Raw genomic sequence first — 23,347 nt, 5'->3', positions numbered from 1 at the left:
CATTCATAGTTTATAGTTTGTGAATAATGATAAAATTCAAGGTAATAAGCAATCAGTTAGAAGGACATTTGATTAGATGGTTTTGATTGTTTGCGAATATATATGACATATCTCTCTATATATGCACTTGGTGTATCACATCTCTAATTGTGCTCACATATTTACTTTGTTTTAGTAAAGATTTTAGTTATTAAAGTGATCTACTAAAAAAACATGGTTGATTGAGTATGCAATCAGTACACATATATCCTTTATCTAGAGTCCTCATCACCTCACTCTTTCCAAGCGTGCTCTTAGCTTCGTATATTTTGTTGATATATTAGTAATGATATCATAATATAGTTTGATAATTTTGTTGTTTTTACTTCCATAAAAGCATGCGATAGACAGGTTAGATACAAGGTTAGCATGAGAAAAATACCCGATCACACTGATATAGTATATAAGGTGTTGGGAGACTCAGTTAAGGCATTAGGTATTCAATAATCAAGTCTCTTCAGCTTTCCCTCTAGCTTTCATGGCTTCCTTTCTCTCTTTCTCTCTTTCTCTCTCTTCTTATCTTTCTCTCTTTCTCTAGCCTTTCTCTCTCCTCTCTGCAATCTTCTCTCTTCTCTTCTCCCTCTCTAGTCATCTTCATTATAGTTGGTATCGAAGCACAGTGCATTAGTCCTTTCCTTTCTCTTTCCTTCAAATCTACTTTCCTTTTCAAGACAGTGAAACCCTATTTTATTCAAGTACACAAGGAGTACTACAGACAAGATGGCAGCCTTATTTAAGGAGGAGCAAAGTATGGTAGGAGGTGGTGGCTTATTTGGAGGTAAAAAGACTAAATTAGCAAGTCTTCACTCATTTTTATCCATATTTTAGAGGTTCTTGGTCAAAGGTAAAGCCCCATAAGTGTTGGGGGTAAAGGCGCCTCCGCCTAGTCACTCATGTATTACTACACTGACAATCACCGCCATTGCGCACTGCAGGTGGCGGACGCCCGTCACCGTCACTTTATTCTTTATTCTTTTAGTGACAGTTTGAATAAAGGAAGGCCTGGTCACACATTGTGACTGTTGGAGTTCCCATTTCTTGCCTCTCTCTTTCTTGCTCTTGCTCTCCCACCATAGCTCTCGAGTGCAAGCCTCGATCCTTCTCACCTTTCAACTTGTATCAGAGCTCGGCTTCCCGACTCTTGAGCTTGGTTCGTGGCATTCTCAACTTCCCATCAACTCCCCACTTGCATTGGGTCACCTTCCTGGCAGCCATATCTGACTCCTTCGAGCTCCCGTCACTCCCCAGCTTCCCAAGCACCTTCTCGGCCCCTTTAGGCACCTCAAGGCATTCACAAAGAGGTATTGCTTCACTCTTTATAGGGTTTACCTCAGTTTTCAGCCCTCTTGAAACAGGGTAGCCATTACACTCCCAGCCCTCATTTCATATGTGGGATGCTCTCCCCTTGCTGGAGCTTGTTTGAGGCCTTCCTTGGCTTTAACCGGACCCCTCCGAAGCTTGGCCACCATTTTTTGCAGCCCCAGGATCACCATTTAGAGTTGGTGCAATCACGCAGCCCTCCCATGTGTGTCTTCAGCATTGACAGTCACAACACAACCCTCCATTAGCACTTGGAAAGGCTCCATTTCGGGCTTATGAACATGCTTTGATGCTTCGTTTTGATTGTTGATGTGTTGGCATAGCATCTGGACTGATTTAACACTATTTTGGGACTGTCATAATAGTCCACATGCAGTTTATGACAGTGTTACACTGACATTTGATGCTACAGCTTGTTTGGCATTGTCATTTGATGCCTGGTTGGTCCCGTTTGATGCCCGGATGTTAGGGGAATGTATGCCTATTGTTTGGAAACCATTTGGAGCTGATTTTGGTGTTGAAATTCTCAGTTTTGAATTGTAAATCACTACTGTACACAGTTGGGCTAAAGTCATTTTACTCATGTATGCTTATGCCTATGCTTTTCGGACTATGTTTCAGGCATATATGGTGATGTATTGATACTTGGGGCTCGACATAGAGCTTGGTTTTTGATTCGGGATCGTTGATTGCACTTGAGCTTGCTTTGCAAAGCATTTGGATGCTTCGTCTTGGATGTACTTATGGCATGTATGTTGCTTATATCTGATTGGTCTTGACATGCTTAGCCTATGCCATTACTACATGCTAGTTACATTGTTTGGAGCCTATTGCTACTGGAGCTCGGTCTTGGCTTGACCTTGGATTCCTAGAGCTTACTTGAGCTATTTATTGGCTTACCAGAGTTGTATCTTGGGATGTACTTGATGTCTTATATGCTTATGGATGCTACATACGGATGCTCTACCGCCTACATGTCTGGGATGTACCATTGATGCTTGATCTTGGACACTTGTCACTGGTGCTTGTACATGCTTTGTTCGATCTTTGTTGCTTGATATTTACGGCTTTTGTGCCAATGGGAGCGTCTTTGGATGCTTGACAGCCATTGAGCAGGCGGTCTATGCTCTTTGAGCTTTTGAGACTATTTGGGATCTTTTACCCTTCAGGATGATGCATGGTTCATATGTCTTGGTTTCTTTGATGCTTATGAGTTGACTCTTTGCTTTGGGTCCCTCTCTTTGTGAGTTGACACCTACTTGTGTCAAGTCTTGGTAGTGGCAGGAACACTTTGCCCCGTTGACTGGGGGGTGTGCCTACTCAATGGCAGATGTTTGTATGACATGTTTGGGTGTTGGATTCATACTTATCGACTGTTCTATGCCTATGTTATGCCCGCATGATGTCGGCTTTCATCTTGGCAGTATCTGATTGACTTGGGATCCGATTTTGGCATTGTTAGCTCTCATTTACTGAAATATGTAATTTATTATAGCAAGCATATATGTATGGACTGACATGGATTTTTCATCCTGAAATATTCTGAAATGATATACTTTCACTAGTACTTGGTGGGCAGCAACTTTGGTTACAGTTTTCTTGCCATTTTCTCTTGATTTTGGTGATTTTTTTGTCATTTTCTACAGTAAACAGCAAGCAGTTTTGAGTTGTCTACAGTCTTCCAACTTGCATTATGGCGAGTTCGTCCACTGATCATGCTATTTTCAACATCACTAAGCTCGATGGTATGGATTACTCTTATTGGAAGAGCCAGATTTGGCAGGTGTTGGTGCAAAAATCGCAGATCAAACCTTTGAGGTTGAGCGGACATCCGCCTGCAACTATGCCAGATGAGGAATGGCTTGAGCTTGATGAGTTATGCAAGTCCACTATTGTATTATCTCTCAAAGAACAGGTTCATTACAATGTATTTGAGGAAGAATAGAGTGCATGGCAGTTGTGGGATAAAATCAAGAATTTCTACGACAAGAAAAGTCTAGCGAGTCAGATGTATTGGCTGAAGCAGCTTATGGATTTGCGCATGAAGGAGAATGTGACTATGTCTACTCACTTGAGCCAATTCCATGCTATACTCAAGAACTTGACTTCGCAAGACATCACTTTTGCAGAGGACGTCACTCCTCTTTTCTTGCTTGGTACTCTTAATGAGTCATGGGATGTATTTTGTACTACATTATGTGCCTCTACTACTACCTTGAAATTATTTGATGTTGAGAGTGCTCTTCTGTAGGAAGAGGTTAACCGTAAGAATTTGGATGCCTCTCATGTGTCGCATGCTATGACAGTTAGAGGCAGGAATGATGGATATGGAAAGCATGGTAGTAGCAATGGTAGTGGCTATGGACGAGATTCTCAGAAATCTCGGTCGAAGTCTCGTGGGAAGTCACGTAGCAAATCTTGTGGCAGGAATATAGATGTTACTTGTCACCATTGTGGGAAAAAGGGCCATATTAGGCCACAATGCCATGAACTGTGCAATGAAAGGTGCAAAGATAAGGGGAAAGACAAAGTGGAAGATAAGTCTTCTAATCGCAGCATAGTGCCTGCAAAGTCCAGTGTTAAAATTGAAGAGATCAATGTTATGCAGCGTGAGGATGTTGATGATGATGATTATATCCTTGCAGCTTCTTCTAGTGCTTCGCAGATGACAGAGACACACTCTATGTATACATAGTGATGGCTCTTGGACTCAGGTGCGTCCTTTCATGTGACACCTTGCGGAGAGGGGTTTCATTCATACCGTACTGTTTTGAGTTCAGTGCGCTTGGGTGATGACAGCTCTCTTGATATTGTGGGCATTGGTGATGTTAGGCTGCAGTTTCCTTCTCGCAGCAGTTTTGTTATGCAAGATGTACGTCATGTACCTGCTTTGACACGCAGTCTCATGTTAGTTGGATAGCTTAATGACGCAGGTTATCATGTATCTTTTGGAGACTCTGCATGGAAGATCACTCGTGGCAGACTTGTGATTGCGAGCGGTGCTAAGGCTGGCAGCCTCTATCCCTTGATTGTATCAACTTCTTCCCTTCATCATGTTTTGTCTGTGGGTTCTATCCCACATGTATCTCTTTGGCATGCCCATTTGGGCCATATGTCTTTGAAGGGAATGAAAATGCTTTCTGGTTTACAGTACTTACCACCCCTTGCTTATGCATGTTTTGATTCATGTGAGCATTGTCTTTATGGCAGGCAGACTAGGTCTACGCATAAAAAGTCTGGTAGGCCACGCATGAGTGAGCCCTTGGCATTGGTACATTCTGATGTTTGTGGGCCCATGCCTTGTCAGTCTATGGGTGGTGCCAAGTATTTTGTTACTTTCACAGATGATTTTTCACGGAAAGTTTGGGCTTATCCCATTAAGCTGAAATCCAATGTCTTGGTTGTGTTTCAGAGATGGCTTACATTGGTTGAGAACCAGTATGGGTATAGGCTAAAATGCCTAAGGACAGATAATGGGGGTGAGTATATCTCATGTGCTTTTGAGCAGTTATGTGATGAGAGGGGTATTAAGCATTAGTTGACCGTCCCCTACACCCCCCCCAGAATGGTTTGGTTGAGCGGATGAATAGAACCATCCAAAAGCGTGTACATAGTATGCTTAGCCACGCAGGCCTACCACAGAGCTTTTGGGCTGAGGCAGCTAATACAACTGTGCATATAATAAAAATATCACCTTCTAGTGGTTTGAATTTCTAGGTTGCCAAGGAGGTATGGACTGGAAAACCTCCCTCTTATGCGCATCTCCGTGTCTTTGGATGTGAGGCATTTTGCCATGTGCCCAAGGACAAGAGAAGTAAGCTGGATCCTAAAAGTGTCAAATGCATTTTCCTTGGTTATGGGGATGCAGGCGAGATGGGTTACCGTCTCTGGGATCCGCAGGTGCGGAAAGTCATCCGCAGTTATGATGTAGTCTTCCATGAAGACAAGATGCATAGGCAGCCTGAGAGAGTTGTTGAGATTCACATGGTCATATTTCACGAAGAGCCGAGAGCTCCCGCATAGCTAGTTGGACAGCCTACAGCTGCAACAGATGCTCATGGTCAAGGTGTTGGACAGGTAGCTGGGCAGGCAGCAGAGCCTACCGTGAGACGGTCTACTAGAGACATATGTCCACCTGATAGATTTCAGCCCTCGATGCATTATGTCTTGGTTACACATGCAGGACAGACTCCTTGCATAAAAATGAGACTTGGGATTTGGTTTCCTTGCCTAAGGGCAAGAAGGCTTTGCCATGGAAGTGGGTGTACAAGCTGAAAAGTACCCCTAGACACCCCAAGCCGGCATACAAGGCTAGATTGGTAGCAAAGGGTTTTAAGCAGGAGCATGGTGTGGACTTTGATGAGGTCTTTTCTTCTGTGGTTAAGATGACCACCCCACGCTTAGTCTTGACTTTGGTTGCTCAGCTTGACTTGGATTTATACTAGATGGATGTCAAGACGACTTTCTTACATGCTTTCTTACATGGGGACTTGCATGATGAGATTTATATGGAGCAACCTAAGGGCTTTGTAGAACCTAGCAGGGAGCACCTAATGTGCAAATTGAAGAAAAGTCTTTATGGCTTGAAACAGGCACCTAGGGAGTGGTATCATAAGTTTGATGCCTTTATGCAGTGACAGGGCTACAATAGGAGTGCGATGGATCTGTGTCTTTACATGAAAAAAGCCCGTGATGGCTCTTTATTGATTTTGGTCCTCTATGTGAATGATATACTGATAGCAGGGAAAGCTCATGATGAGCTAGATGCTCTTAAGAGTCAACTCAAGAAGAGCTTTGAGATGAAAGATCTAGGATAGGCCACTTACATACTTCGTATGCGCACTAGACGCGACAGGCATCAGGGACTCCTCTACTTGTCACAGAGGGAGTACATTCATAAAGTCCTTGAGCGCTTCTGCATGCAGGACGTAAAGCCTATTGGCTGTTCATTGTCTTCTTATGTGAAGGTATCATAGGCTGATTGTCCGCAGACAGATGAGCGGAGGGCCGAGATGGCCAAGATTCCCTATGCATCCACAATGGGCAGTCTTATGTATGCCATGATAGCCACTCGTCTAGATATTGCCTTTGCAGTTAGTGTTGTGGCACGCTATATGGCTACACTTGGCAAGAAGCATTGGGATGCCGTGAAGGGTATCATGAGGTACCTGAAGGGCACTACAGATATGTGCATATGCTATGGCAGCCACGATACAGGAGTCATGGGGTACATTGACTCTGATTATGCAGGACATGCAGATAGTAGGAAGTCCACTTCTGGCTATGTATTCACATATGATGGAGGCACTGTTTCTTGGATGTCCAGGGTGCAGAAATGCACGGCCCTTTCTACTACAGAGGCCAAGTATGTTGCAGCCACTGAGGCTTGCAAGTAGGCCATTTGGTTGGGTTGTTTGGTTGCTGACCTTGGTATTGATGCTATCCCTACACTGCATTCGGATTCTATGAGTGCTATTCAGTTAGCCAAGAATCCGGTCTTCCATGCGAAGATGAAACACATTGAGGTGAGGTATCACTTCATACATGGGGTCATTGAGGACAAGTCTGTTGATCTTGTCAAGATCTCGACTGACCAGAATCCTGCAGATCTGCTCGTGTAGATTACACCCCAAAAATGGTAGAAAACAAAAGTAAAGGCCCTACCTAGGGTAGCCTATGAAGAGAAATTACTAAAGTCAGAGAGCCTATAGTATAAGAGCCTCATGGGAATGATTTGAGGAAGAGTCTCCCAATTGGGGAGCCTTCTGTGTGCTTAACCAAACCCTATACCCACATGAGACGCACCATGTAGTGAGGCATAATGATATGGTCTCCAAGCATAATGAGGTGCTGTCAAAATTGGATCAGCTAATCAATCATATGGCCCACACAAATAGCCCCTCCAATATGGAATTGTTAATTGAGCAAATAGCCCTTTCCAAAAAAGAAGCCACACTTGCACAAGCTCAAACCCAACAAACCTTGGTTAGACTCACAATCCTTGTCTCTCAAATGGCTGCTAATCATTTGCAAGACAAAGAGACTAGAGATATAACCAAATCGAGACAGTCCACTTCATCTCCAAATGATGACTCTCAACCCTAGCCTGCCCACCCCCCAATCCAAACTTGCAGTCTGATATTATTGGGAGTAGAGACCTCCCCATCAGCAACTTGAAGTGGGCGATCTGTCTAATAGAAACGAAAAGTTGGTGATGAGTCCCTTCCCTATGCACCCCAGTGCTAGAAGCCAACAACCACTTTTGAGTGGATTTCAACCCCATAACATACAAAATGGGTTGCATGCATATAATGGACAATATGGCCATAATGGGCAGTATGCATATAATGGACATCAAGGATATAATGTGTAGCATTCATACAATGGACAACATACATATAATGGACATCATGTTTACAATGGCCAACATGGCTTAAATGGGCAGCAAGGTACTTATAATTAGAAGATCCAAGACAAGATAATCCTCACTAAATACAATGGAAAATCATCGTCCATATTAGATCTAGAGGAGTGGATAGCCAAGTTGGAATTTTATTTTGATCTCTGACCCAAAACGGATGAACAAAAGATTCACTTTGCAACTTTTCATCTTAAGGGTTTTACACACACTTGGTAGTGTTATTTCAAGTGTTAAAATCAGCCTATCTATGGGTGGGGGGATTTCAAGGCACACATGGTGTAAGTGCTTTTCTCTTCAATTGAGACGGAGTGGTTAGCTATAGGAGGTGGTGCCAACTAGACCAACGTAGCTTATCCACCATGAGAGAATACACAAATCAATTTCTCAACTTGACAATGTATGTAGAAAGTGCTAGTGATGATGACACTAAATTGCACAAATATATATCTATGGGTTGGGGCCCAATTTATCCACTGATGTAATAACGTAAAAGTCCATGACACTTTTCCAAGCAATAGAGCTAGCTGAAATGTATGCCCTTGAATGCAATAATGATATTAGATTTTAGCATAGTTTTGCACAACAAAGAGCTACAACTAGATAAAGCCCTCAAGGAGGTGCTTATGGGGGAAGTAACATCCCTTATAGCAACCCCAAAATACCAACTTACCCACCATTTAATGCTTCAAAAGAGAAACTAACTTTTAGGGTAGTAAGAAACACAAAGTAGGCTGAAAACAGACTAAATAATGCTTTCGTTCAATGCAACCAAGAGGGCCAAAAAATAATCCTGATGGACCTCTTTAAGAAAATGTCTTTTTTTTAAAATGTAGGGAAAAATACACCACAAATCATGCATCTAAATGTGCTTATAGGGGAGCTAAACTCAATAGTATGTCTTGGAAGATGTGGAAGAAGAAAATGAAGATCTCGATTCTATGATACATTCTAGTCATGAGGATTATGATGAGGATACATGCCAAGAATATTTCTATGATCATTTGGATTACTTTACCTTTGATCAAGGTGGATGCTTGCCTTATGACTCGAGTGGCATTGACTCTAATATACACCCAAATACTACTACTTTTATATACTCTATTTCTATGGATGCATGGATGGGCTCTAGGGAGTCCAAGCACGTTGCGAATACAAGGAAGCATAAATCAGAAACATGTTTTAATTCTTGGGATAGTGGTAGCACTCAAATTGCTTGAACAAATCAGCCATGGATTGTTTGAGATACTTTTCCAATGAATTACAACAACCCCTAAAAGTGCAAGTGGCAAACCATTGTTAAGTGCTTTCACGTAAATTGAAAACCCCTATAAAAACTTTAGGTAAGTAGGATTTTTGTAGCTTAGATATTTGTGTAATTGTTTGTTTTGTTGTTTTGTAGCTAGATTCTTTGTGTTTGTCTAGATCAATAACTATTTTTATCATTTTATTTGGATTTTTTGAGCGTGGAAACTTGATAGCCTTGGTCGAGATTAGAGTTTTTTGGATAGATTGGAGTAGAAATTTGATAGTTACTATTGAACATCTTGAAACATGTATATTTTATTGTCAATACTTTTGAACATCACAGGGATTGTGGTTTTACCAGTACTTCACATTGCAGTTGTCTAATGCACTACATTTGGGAATCATCTCCTGATTTTATCAATTACTTCCATGTTGTGGGTTGGGTTGACACACATTTTGCACCATTGTTGATCACTAGCACAACAGCATGATGCCCACTGCTGCTATATGTAGTAAATTTTAGATGCACCCATGCTTTGAGAGAGCACCTTTCATTGTGCACGCATAGTTCTTTGCATACAAGAGTATTAGGATATTCTTCACAAACTAGGAAAAACTGAATGAGTGGAAAAGATGGTTGAGTGACTTTGAGGGTTGTGAAGGATGCCTTCAGTTTTTGTAAGATGGGTTGTTTTCTTGGTCAACATTATAAGGACCACTATGTTCTTGAGAGATTGTGAGATTTTGGGTGGGTGGAGCAGAGTACAACATTTCTTGTTTGTTGAGTGATGAGATGTGAGGTCAATGATTTAAAATAGTCAAGGAATTGTGTTTGCATTTTGCATAGCACACATGCACATGTAGATAGGCTAGGCACTATTTTTTCAATGCATCCATTTTTTCGTGTGTAGCATTATTTGCATGTTTGCATGGCATAAATTTAGCCTTTGCATTTCTTCTCAACACATATGTGACTGAGCATTTGAGAACATTCTCAAAGCATGTTTTTCAAATAGGACACATTGCACTGAATCAAAAATAGGTACATATGGAAAACAACACTCTTTGAAGACTTAAGGGGGGGTTTGAAGGCAAATTGGGAAGACCCTGGCCTTTGGTATCCTAATTTTGAATCGTATCCTAAAGGATAATAGTCAGATATCAAGGAGTTTTGGGAAAGCTCCATTGGCTATTGTGATGGCACCAACTAGGGAATGGGCAAAATAGGTTGAAATTGGGTATAAAGCATTAGTCCCAACTATGGATGTTATGTGTGTTTATGGAGGTGTATCCATTGATGGTCAAATCAAGCAACTTCAAAAGGGAGGACATGTTGCAATGGGCACACCTGGTAGAATTAATAACTTATGCAACATGCTTTAAATCTCAATGTTATAAAGTATGGGGTTCTTGATGAGGCTGATCAAATGTTAGCAAAGTCTTTTTTTTTTGCCACAATGCTTGATTGGGTTAAAGACCTTGCATTGCAACTAGAGGTCTAAACATTCAAAATGTTGATCTTGTTATACATTATGATGTGGCTAATGACACATAGACATTTGTGCATCGTTCCGGAAGAATGGGTCATGCTCGCAAACATGGAATGACTATTCTTATGCATACACAATTCCATATGCGGACACTTCATACTCTAGAATGGGAGTTGGGTTGTAGGTTCCAATGTATAGATCCTCCAGCTCTCTGGATCTTCTTAGATCCTTTATTAATCAAGCAACTGCCAAATTACAAAATGTACATGTTGATGTGAATAACATTTTTCTTCCTATAGCTAAAAATTTGATGGAAAAACAATGGGTAGATAATGTTGCTCATTTAGAAATATCAATTAGTAGGGACAGAGATGCAAAAAAGAGTAAGCAGATTATGTGTGACATTAAACAACTAGAGTCAACTCAAGTGCATGAGCTGTAAGCAGAGATTATGGAAAATTTAGGTTTGAAAGGGGAGATCAAACATCAAGGTAATCCCTCAAGAGATCAATTTGAGGCAATTTGGAAGGAACATAAACAAATCCAACTAGAAAATGAGGATATTGACAAAGACATTGAAAAGGTCAATAAAGGCATTGAAGGAGAAACATTAAGGGTGACGAACTATTTAAAAGCAAAGGCATGAGAAAAAAGAAAAGGACTTTATGGATTTTCCAAAGCCTAAAACGTTTTTGTCTTTGGAAAAGCAAAACTTAATGAAAAGAAATTAAGCTTTTTGTGTTAGAGAAAAACTTATATATAAGAGAGAAAACAAACAACTAGGGGCCCTTCTCTTGATTTGAATTATTGTTTCTTATGTGAGAAGAGAGGACAGTCACAAGAAGCTTGTGGAGATTCGTTTGTGTTTGTCGAACTTTCAAAAACTTGATGCTTAAGGTTTGATGTATTGTCACAACTCCAAAGAGGTAAGAAGAATTTATGCAATTACTTTTTCAAAGCTCACATCTTGAACATTATTTAAGATCTTAGATGTTCTACATTGAGTGTGTTTTTGTTGTAATTGAGGTTAGAAGAGGCAAAGTTATTGTATAGATTAGATCGGTTGTGTTGGTGTTTTGGTTGTGTTTTGTTTGTAAAGAATCACACATTTTCGTTTTGTGTTGTACTTAGATAAAGTCAATTCAATAACTGACACTCCTTGTCATCTTGTTTTTAGGTTGTGTGAGACATTAATCTCTAATCACCGCTCAAAAAACACTATGTTGAGAAAGTCAGCACTCAAATATGCTCTAAAGTACCCTTATACTTGGCTAAAAATTATGTGTCAATTATGGACTTGATTGCACTTGATATGGCCCCCATTGGTGTTGTTCTTGGTTGTGATTGGCTAAATCACTTGGAAAGGATTGCATGGACTTCTCTTAGCTTTACATGGAGTTTGTTGTGCATGGATAGCTCATATAGGAATTCGGCATAATGGAGATTTTTAGCTTATTACAACCAAGCAACTCAAAAGGGAATTCAAGAAATGCTCTTAGATATTTGTGTTGCATTTAAAAAAAGAGGTCACAAATCAATCCACAACTTTGGCTAAGAATTTTGGCATTGAAAAATCTTTTGGAAGAGTACAAGGATTTGTTCCAAATGCCTACAACCCTCTTGCCTAAAAGATAGGTGGATCGCTCTATTAATTTGGAGCCCCATTCAAAAATAATAAACAAGCCACCTTATAGGCTTTCAAAGTGTAAGCATGAAGAAGTTGCAAAGTAAGTCAAGCAGTTGCTTAAGATTAGATGAAATCTTCTCCTTATGCATTCCTGGTACCATTAGTCAAGAAGAAAGGTGGATCTTTCAGGATGTGCATTGACTCCTATAGGGACTTGAACAAAATCATGGTTAAGAACCAGTACCCCATAACAAGGATTGATGACTTGCTTGATGAGCTAAAGGGGCAAAGTACTTCACTAAGATTGATCTAAGTTCTAGCTACCATTAGATATGCATGAGAGCATGTGATGAGATAAAAATAGCATTTCACAATGATCGAGGGCTTTATCATCTCCTTGTAATGCCATTTGGATTGACAAATGCCCCTGCCACTTTTCAAAGCCTCAATACAATTTTACATCCCTTTCTTTTTCACTTTATGCTTTTATTCTTTGATATTCTCACTTGCAATACATTATTGAAAGAGCACTTACTACACATCAAGAGGGTATTTCACATATTAAGGAAGCATAGAATGTTTTCAAAGAAGAGAAAATGTATACTCATGTAAATTGAGCTAAAGTACTTGGGTTACATTGTGAGTGAGAATGGTATATAAGTGACTCCAAAAAGCATTAGGAAAAAAATGAACTCACTAATGGGACTTTTAGCCCCCTCTCTCTCCTCCTTAAAACAAGGAAAAGAGGAGAGAAGAATAGTAAAATAATCCACCTCTCTCTCCACTTTTGCAATCTCGTTTTACCTTTTTTATATTATCTACAAAGATATACTTAGATTCCTTCTCTCTCCTCATTTAAGAAGTCTTTTTCAATCAAATTTTATATGCAAAAAGGAGTTATTTATGGGAGTGTGGTGCTTCGTTTTCAATGCAAAATGATTAGTAGATATGAGGTAATTGATTTTTTAATCGAGAACAAGGAAAATAAAATTTCAAAAGTCCCTTTTAAGATATTTTGGGGATTTTTTATATTCTAGCTTTTGGTCAAAAAACAAACCAATTGGTCAAATTTCGTGTTTTTTGGAGATGTTTTTGGAGGTAAAATAGAAATATCTAAAATACGAAAAGTCTTGGACATCCCTACCCTCTGAGCTATTTCTCCTATATCTATACTCTCTCATGGCTCTATTGTGACCTCTTCTATGTGTTTATGCAATCTTCATTAACAGAGTGAATTACTTACACCCTCCTTTTCCTTGGCACCTTTATGTGCCTCTTTGTGCATCTCCACTCTACCTCTTGTGACAACCAAGTAGGCTCCTTGTTTTTATTAATAGTAAAATGAATATAGGAAAGAAGGAGCTGCATATTGAGGTAGAGATTGAATATGCCCCATTATTCAAAAGAACCCAGCATACCAGTGTCAACCCTCAGGTTTTGTAGAGTTACAGGCAAATGGGATTGAAACATGTGGATTTGTGGGTTAATGGGGGAATCTACCCAATTGACCCCTTAAACAATAGACCTCCAACTTTCTCAGGAATCACAAATTTGCTTTAGTATGTGTGCGAGGGTGAAAATAGGTTACTCGGTTATACTAGGACCCTCAATGATCAGGCGTTCAAAGTATTTACAACTTGCCAAGCAACCATAAAAAATTGCCATGATGTGATCGATGCGTATCAACTTCATATACAACAGCTCAAAGGACAAGTGGTACAATTGAATGACACTATAATTCAACAAAACAATCAAATTATTTCAATGCAGGACACTATCCATGACATTGGTATCTCATATGAGGAGGCAAAGGCACATTGGACGACTTGAGAAAGATCAACAACAAGCTAGCACAGGAGCACAAACGAAAGAAGAAGCCAATCAATGAGTTAATTGTGAATAGCAGCCAGTGGAAGCAATGTATTAAAGCATGTAAGGTAGCTCAAAAAGAGAACCTAGGTGAGGGTGAGGTTGGATCGTGTATTAGTAGATTGCTGAAGGCAAGCACATTTGAAAACACTTTGAGCAATCCTAAGTTTAAGGCTATGAAGGAAAAGGTGATTGAGTGCACATTAAAAGATGTGTCAAATGAGTTCTCAGCTGTGGATGCACAATGTATTTGTGACAGGACCAGTATTAGCACAATGACTTACTCAAAGATATTCAAAGGTGTGAAGGCTGGGTTTGGTCATATGCTAAAGAGAAATAGAATCATGCCTCTTCCTCAACCTTCGAAGTTAATAGAGGCCCGACGACAACTTAATACAAAGGTTTTGGAGTTGATAGGAGATCCCATGCGTATTCAATGTGTGGAAACACCAAAGGTTGGGACCAAAAATGCATATGAGGTGAAGTTCACTGAACTCAATAATTACTATTTAGATTTGAACAAGGTGCAGTTGGCAATGGTAATGTACTATAATATATTTGTTGAGGAATGTAATGGTAAATTGCAGTTTGTTATAAAATTAGATGAAAGTGAGGTCATCAAAGGAGTAAAGCTTGAAAGAGTTAGTGTAACTCTGATAAATAGAGCTTTACAATTCAACAAGAACAACCCATGGAACTTTAGTGTTCAATATGAGTGCCATGTGTGGTGGCTCGCTGCATTTGAAGTTCCCAAGGAAACATTTGAGGTACTGTAGGTGTTCTTTATGCACACAAGCATTCCAAGCATCATCGATCTTTAGGAACATGGTGAGATGCTCTCGGTTGAAGGGTATGGTCAATACTTGGTTGAATGGCATCTTGCACGAGACTTGAAAACTTTAAAATGCATGTGTGGAATCTCCAATGGTGCAAATACAAAGAATCCATGCCTATTGCTTGACAGAGAGAGTGAAAGGAAAGGACGGAAAGAAGAACTGACGAAGGGTGAAAACTGCTGCACCGACGCGCAATAGAGAAGATCCCACTTGGAAGCCCATCTTCAACATTCCCTTGGATCGTATTCACATTTGTTCATTGCATGCTTTTGTAAGAATCATGAAGAAACTTGTATATGAATACATTTGCTTTGCTTATAGGATGCAACTAGAAAAAGAAGCCATTGCAACGTGTAGGAATGTGGAGCGAGTGCTATCAGAAATTGGGCTACACAAGCATCAAGTGATGATTGAAAAAGATGAGAAGAGATTAGGAAAATTTGGTAACTTGCCAAAAAAGCCTTGCTTTGGAGGAGCAAAGGCTAGGAAGTTTCTCTTAGCACCCATCAATGAGAAAGGTAATGTCATGGTTCGTAGGCCGCAGGACTATGATGGGTGGAAAATGTTACATTTTGCAGTTCTTAATTGAAGTAATGGAGGAAAAACAAGATTGGCCAAAGCTAAGGTTTGGATAAGTCTTAAAAATTTGGCTCCCTTACTTTGCAAGATGGTTTTAAACAATGAAGATAAGCAAGAATTTATCAATGATGTGCGTAGCTTCTACGAAAACATGGTGGAAGCATGGGGAAAAAGCTCTATCACACATTACATGGTGTGTACTAAGTTTTTAAAATTGTATGAATTGTATAAACTATTGAGCATTGTTTTACTCATATGTGATATGTGTCTTTGTAGCATATCCTTGAGGCACATGGACCATACTTTGCAGAAAAGGGAGCATCGAAATTTGGTCCACACAAGGGATGGAAAATTCACATTGGATAGTGTGTGGTGCATACCAAAGAAAAACTAATCATAGTGGAGGGGTGAATGGTAGCAATCCAATGATCCAATTGCTATCTTGGTGGTATAGGTTTATAGTAGCGGATGAAGCTAAACTCTCACAAAAGAGAGCAAATGAAAGTGCTGATGAATCGACTGCAAACATGATGGAATCACGTCATGTCACTAAAAGAGTGCATTATGAAGCCTCAAGTGCCAAAGAAAACCATGCCTAGTGGCTAGAAACAAGGCTTTGACAAGGTAGCAAATGGGTTCGAAGAGAGCTGAGATAGTAAGATGAACAATGTGTTCAGTGTAAATGCAATTCATAGTTTAAGAGAGAAAGAAAGAGTGTGCATCTATGTGAATGAGTCTCACAGTTTAGGGTTATATAAAAGAGGGTTTCACTTTCTATCTTATTCATTGAGTTCTCACATCTCTTGTGCAGGAAAGATGGCTAGGTCTAAGGTAGTTGCAAATAAGCTTCCGCTCAGAACCTCATATTGTGTTCAGCCCCTTGGAGCATCTACTAGCTCAGATGCATCCCCTTCTCAACCTAACCACCTTCCTCAAGCCGCCCTCACAAGGGTCCTTCTCAGCATCCCCACAAGAAACGCAAGTGGAAGCCAGGTACAGTGGCCTTGAGAGAAATTAGGAGGTGTCAACGCTCTTTTATCTCATCATTCCGAAGGCGAGCTTCTCGAGACTTGTTCGCGAGATTGTGCAAGAGCTCTATCGCACAGAAAGCAAGAGGTGGTTTTTGGCACAATGTCAGGATAGATCTGATCGCTTTACAAAATAATGTCTTCATGCTCTATAGTGTGGTGTAGAGGCCTTTTTAGTTGACTTGATGACTGATGCTCAACATTGTGCAATACACGTGAAGCACATCACTGTAACTCCCAAGGACTTTCAACTTGTAAGAAATCTTCAAGCAGTGAAGGATGCATTCGTTTCAATGGAATGAACATAGTTTGTAATGTTATCTTTTTTGGAATAGTGTTATCCTTGTGCATTGGACATATGACTATATCCTAGTGCAAAACTATTGTATGCGCCCTTAAAATATGAATTAAAATTTTACACTTGTTCTTCGCTCTCAACTTTGACTGTGCATCTTCGCTGTATTTTCAATTCTTACTTACAGTTTTTGTTAGCACTGTCAATTTCAATAAGAATAACATGCAAAAATTTGCCATTTCTTGTTGTTGCAGACTTTACTCATGATGCCTCTATATAATCTATGCGGTGCGAAGTTTCTAAGGGCCAGTAGTTGCGATGTTGATTTCTCAATTATCAATCCATCCATAATTTTGGTGTGGGATAATTTTTAAAATACTAAAATTTATCGAAATGTGACGAAACTTCACATGTGCACTCGTTAGGTGGCCAAGAGCCTTTTTTTTTTGTGGAAAAAAATTGCCTGCAAACCCCTAGTCCGAAGTCTGGCGTTTGGAGCAACTTTCTGCCAATGCGCATGTGAAGTTTCGTCGCATTCCGATAAAAGGTTATGGATTTATGATCACACAATAGACAATGTGTATGAAGTTGCATTAATCCGGTTTTGGGGTTTAAATGGGTTAAAATTTCATTATTCTTCTCATTTTCACAACTTGCTTTCTTTGCTTCCTCCATTTTCATATCCCCAACCTCTGTCTCTTCTCCGTCTTGCCCTCCTCGAGCTTGCATGGCACGCACCAAGCAAGCATGTCGCTATTTTGGCCCCGAGAAAACATCACACCAAGGCCCGCCACCTGGGACACAAGGTGGAGCCTCCTCTAGTGTAGCAATAGGTGCTCCCCATAGAGCACAAGGACCACCATAGAAGAAGAGGAGATGGAAACTGGGCACTGTCGCCCTTCGAGAGATAAGGAGAATCCAACTCGGATACGAGCTTCTCATCTCGAAAAGTTCTTTTCATAATATTGTTTGAGAAGTCATGCAAGACTTGGAGCTGAGAGAGATGGAAAGATTTTGGGCACGAGTGCGGGATGGCCCACCAGCAGGAAGGTGGATTGCTGCAGCTATGGACGCCCTACAAACAGCTCTAGAGGGGTTTCTCATCGACTTGTTCGATGATACACAGCTTGCGGCCATCCATGCAAAGCGTATCATAATCACAGATAAAGACATGAACTTTATTATTTGGCTTCGACACGACAAGGGGACTCCACCATAGTAAACTAGATTAATGATGCAAGGTTTGTAATGAGTGTTATAGTGCCATAACATCTTGGAAGGCCAAAAAATTTTGTATACTTTGCCACATTAGAATATTTATTTATATATACATAATATCTCATGTTATGTGTACTGAATTCAAATAATTGAGTAAAGTTGTTTTGTTTTGTTTCTTGAAAAGCATGACTCTTAATTTTTGTTTAACGTACGAACCCATCAAAAGTAGTAATACATATGGATACAAGTTATGCTATTGCTTGTGCACAATCGCAAGTATAGTACTACCCGTTGAATTATGTTAATATATGCAGATGCGTCATTCACGTACCACACATTATCATCACAATTACACAATCGTAAGTGCAGTACTATGCGCTGAATTATGTTAACATATGCGAATGCATCATTCACATACCACACATTATCATCACACTTATACGAACTACACATTTATTTAATAAATATTTATTTGTAGAGACAAAGTAAAGTATCTTATATTCATGAAGAAAAATACATGTGATGACTGTTAGTGATGGTAGATACAAAAAGCCGATAGCCAACAAGAACTCTCAATTGTTCCTTGGCTTTTTCATCACTGGAGAGGAGGGGCCAGCTTCCGATGAAAATATAAGTTCCTTCTTTGCTTCAAAAATGATGCGCTCCCCCTTCAGCTCTTTCTCCAGGAGAAGTGGATCTAACATTTTAGCGAGGTCACCTAATGTAGCAAGCACACACATTGCTCCACCATGCGTTTGGTCAAACAAGTAAAGCTTTGACCGCTTGATTAGCACCACCTTCTCCAAGCTAGATGTCACAAGCATCACTCGAAAATGTACAAACTTGGTCAAAGCTCAAATTTTCATGATTATTTATTGCCCTCGTGGTGAGCACTTCTTATAAAAGACCACCAAATCTGCAATAAGGTTACCAATATACTCCTTCAGAGCTGAATCCTTCTATCGATCTGCATGCCGAGCTTCTTGCCTTAATGCAAACTCATCTATATACAGTATGTCATGAATGACAAAGTTAAATCAAACAATATATTTAGCGACTAACCTAGAGTTATCAAAAAGCAATGAAACTTCACGGTAGGATGTGTCGGGTCCCTCGGAGTCCACCGGTGAAATCATGGTAAAAAATGATGCCTACAGCTGCCATGTCCGAAGCCTGGCGTCTGGGGCCACTTTTTGGGTTTTTGTCCGAAGTCTAGCGTCTGGGGCCACTTCCGAAGTCTAGCGTCTAGGCCACTTTCTGGGTTTCTAACCCAGAAAGTGGCTCCAAATGCTAGACTTCAGACAGGGCAGCTACAAGCATATCTAACCTAGAAAGTGGCCCTAGATGCCAGACTTCGGACACGGGCAGCTACTACAGGCATCATTTTCATCACCAGTGGACTCCGGGGAACCTGAGGCACCCTATTGTCAAGTTTCATCGCATAAAAATATATGGTAGTTAGAAATCTCACCTTCTCCAAATCATCTTGTATCTTCATTTCCTCGTGTGTCAGGGAGGCACCTCTTTGGGCAGAGGGATCTACAAACTCCTTGGTAGGAAGCTGGGGCCTTGGTCCGAACAAATCATGCTGTAGTGCTTCAAATTCAGTATCTGGCACAAGGTAATCTTCTTCAACCGAGGTAATATGCTCCTGTGATGCTATGATGGCACTCATAGTATCTAACCTTGTGCCATCATATCTTCCAATCTTTGCCATTTTCGGATACACATCCATGTAATCATAATCGATCAGGTCTTTCATTGAATCCCTGACTAGGATAGAAAACAACTCTTCTTCCTTAATTTCTAAGTATTGTAGTACATTTGATAGAAGCAAGTATTGTATACCATCTACTTCAATGGGTGTCAAGGAGGCAAGGTTCAGTTTGTTGACTTATGGTTGTTCTGAAGAAGATGGCACCATGAGAGCCAACCCTTGCTCTGCCACCACTCGATGTTCCTCTTCAACATTTATGAGCTCTTCAATTGGTTCTTCTCCCGTGTATGTGATAGAAACAACCTGTGGATTTGTATCTTCATCGCTCTCCTCCTCTAGGGGTGTATCCAATGCAAGGAGGTAAATTGCCAATGCGCAATCACACTCCATGAGATCCAAAGGTGATGTACCTGGTGCACTTCCCATGGAAATAGTGCATACTCTGTGTGAAGGATCCACATAGGCCAGACACCTATTCACTACTTTTTGGTGATTCTTCCCTGCCTGAAAAAGGCACCCAAGTCCCTCAATGGAGTATGTACATGTAGCAATGGTGCTCACAAAGTCTTCCAAAATGTGAAGGGGGGGATCCAGTGATGAGAGCATGCTTTCAAGGTTGAAGTTCTTAGAGAAAAATTGGAATATCTCGTCACCCTGGTTGACAAAGATAGTCTCATGAATCCACTCATCAAAGTGTGTGCGAGCATCCATGGTAGCAGGTAGGAGGGATATGGTGGATATAAAGAGATGAAGAGAGAAAGTGTGAAATGAAACAATGAAATAAGAAATAAACTAGTTCTACCTTAAAAACCTTAAGTTTTAAACCATTAAGGATTGTTCGCATACAATATTTAGTTATGGCTTTACTTACGTCTTTGTAAAGTTTACATGCATATGTAAATGTGTTGATGTGGAAAGTGTATAACCATTTACCCTTGAGTATCCTCCATCTACGATACTTGAACACTAGACATAAAGTCTGTCGTGCGACAAAGTACCTTTAATTGGAAAGGAAAGTTATCCGATTCATCCCAAAGTAAGATAATAGTCAACTAAGAGAGAAAATATTTACCTGAAAGCCATGTCCTTTGTTGTGACTTGACACTCCACTGTGTCAGGACTATGAGTTATTTTTTATGTCCAAGTTTTGCCTAGAATCCTTGTTACATAATCCTCTGATGTATTTTTTATGACGTATGTGCTTTTGGTACGTCTCAAACCCTTACATTCCTTGAACATGTATGCAAAAATTGCAATCGGTATGAACCAACTTAGATGTACATTCTTTGAGCCGGTGCTTGGCTTCATAGAATTCAATATGTCTACTGAATTTTTTGTGCTACACGTGCAAAATGTCACTACTACACAATGGCAATTCTATGCTATTGAGATTCAATATGTGCATAGACTCAAGGGTTCCATATTCTCGACTCCCCTTGGGCAATATGTACTTGGAGTCATAGAAAAAAACAAGGTCCTTTGTGAGCTACTTAGCTGTACGCCCCTCAAAGAGCAATCTACCAATTTTGAGGTGGTAACACTTAAAAGAACCAGTGAAACTCTCAACATTTTTCCACTCACAACAATCCGAAGGGTATACTTCTGTAAATACGAGACAAGTTTTTACATAGGTATCATGAAATTTCTCATTCTCAATGAGTTGCAAATACTTATTGTTTGCAATATTTTCTTGAAAGGGCATAGTGGACGCAATATGTATTTGTTTTTGCATGAATACGTGTTGTACAAACGCCTTTGTTACAAGGTGAGAATCAACATTCCTTTGTCTGAGAGCTAAAATTTTATCCTTCCAATGCTGATACATATGCAATTGCAGATGCTTTCACCCTGAAAGCTCCCTTCATACTTAGATGCATATGTACCCAAGACGAGTAATGATATGTATCAGTGATCCAATTCCCTTCTGCATTAGATGTAAAGAAGTATGTATTAACCCCTAAATAATAAGCATTTTAAGTCTGCCCAGTAATCACCAATATGCCATACAAATCAACATGGCATTAAGAGATGTTTACACTTTTGTAAACGGACATAAACATTGATATCAAAATGCATGTGGATATTTACATCAACACAAAGTATAGATTTAAATTCAAGGCATCACTTTAATCATACCATTTACATAAAATATAATGAAAAGAATAGCACAAGAATACTTAGAGAATTTTACAAAAATAAATTTTATTATAATGAAGAGGAGTCTGATTTGACTCAATACATTGTATGAAATTTGGGTATTATAGAGTAGTTGCTACAAGGATAGCAGCCACATGGCATGCAAATCTTAATAGGCACATTGGATTGACACTTGAGATATTCTAAGACTCAACACATTGTGTGTTATATAGATGATATGATACAAGAGTTTCATGGATCATTGTCAATTGGCATGGAGATCCAAATGGACACATAGAACCAATAAAGCATAGGATTTTTGAACCATCGATTTCTAGCACATCCATATCATCCAACACAAAGGAATCACTCACCACATCAAAATAGTCAATCGAGAATTATATGATTCACCTAAACCTTGTACAATACCTGCATGTACACAAAAACACATCCATGAATCCCTTTCAACAAAAATACTTGCACGAATCCCTTTTAGCAAAAAATATCTAGATAACTGCATGAATAGAAGCAATACAAAATATGGCCAATTTACCTATAAGCTGATCTACTGAAGATAAGATTGAATCATTGCTAATCAAAACCCATTGTAAATGATGGACATAAGAAAACATCAATCCCATCAAACATAAAAGTCACTAATTAAATGAATAAATTTTGGCACCACAAAATATGGCAGATTTACCTATAAATTGAGCTACATAATCTTTGCTCTACCTTGTGTTAAGTGCTACTACAACAATTGATCCTTAAGTTAGAACTAGCATCAAATCCTATTGTAAAGATAGTAGAAAAGGGATGATGTAGAGAGGAAGAAAGAGAGAGTGTGTGAGTACGCAGGAGAGAGAGAGAAAGAAATGAATACCTATCCAATCTTGCCCAAATTGATCTCTGCAAAAGACAATAGCAAGAGTTAGTATTTACATGAAAGTATATTGAAAAAACAGTAGAAAAGAGGAAACATAGAGAGGGAAAGAGAGAGGGAGAGAGAGAGATGAGCACTTATGCAATGTCACCCAAAATAATCTCTGCAATAAAACAACAACAAGGGTTAGAACTAACATTATGTTGTATTGAAAAGATATCAGAAAAAAAAAAAACCAAATAGAGAGAGAGATTAACACCTTTGCCTCTTGCTCCAAATAAACTCTGCAAGAAAACAACAATTAGAACCAACATCAAATTCTATTGAAAACACAACATAAAAGAGAAACAACACATAGAGAGAGGGGGGAAAGAAAGAGGAGAGAGATGAGCACCTCTGTCTCCTGCCCCAAACAACCTCTGAAATAAAACAACAATAACAATAAGAAACGACATCAAACCCTATTGAAAAAATAGCAAACAAGAGAAAATGCAAAGAGAGGTGGGCAGTACCTGTGTTTTGCCCAAAATCTAGAGTTGCATGGAGAAGAAAGTGCAGAGGTAAGCAGAACGCTCAAAACCCTAATTACTCTCAGCAACAAGGAGCTTCAATGGAGACGAAAATTCACGAGTATAGAGAAGAGA

This window comes from Lygodium microphyllum, chromosome 29, assembly GCF_053477565.2.
Source record: "Lygodium microphyllum isolate KBCC chromosome 29, Lygodium_microphyllum_v1.1.10, whole genome shotgun sequence".
Classification (NCBI taxonomy): domain Eukaryota; kingdom Viridiplantae; phylum Streptophyta; class Polypodiopsida; order Schizaeales; family Lygodiaceae; genus Lygodium; species Lygodium microphyllum.
The sequence above is the reverse complement of the archived record's forward strand: the minus strand, read 5'-3'. Positions refer to the sequence as shown.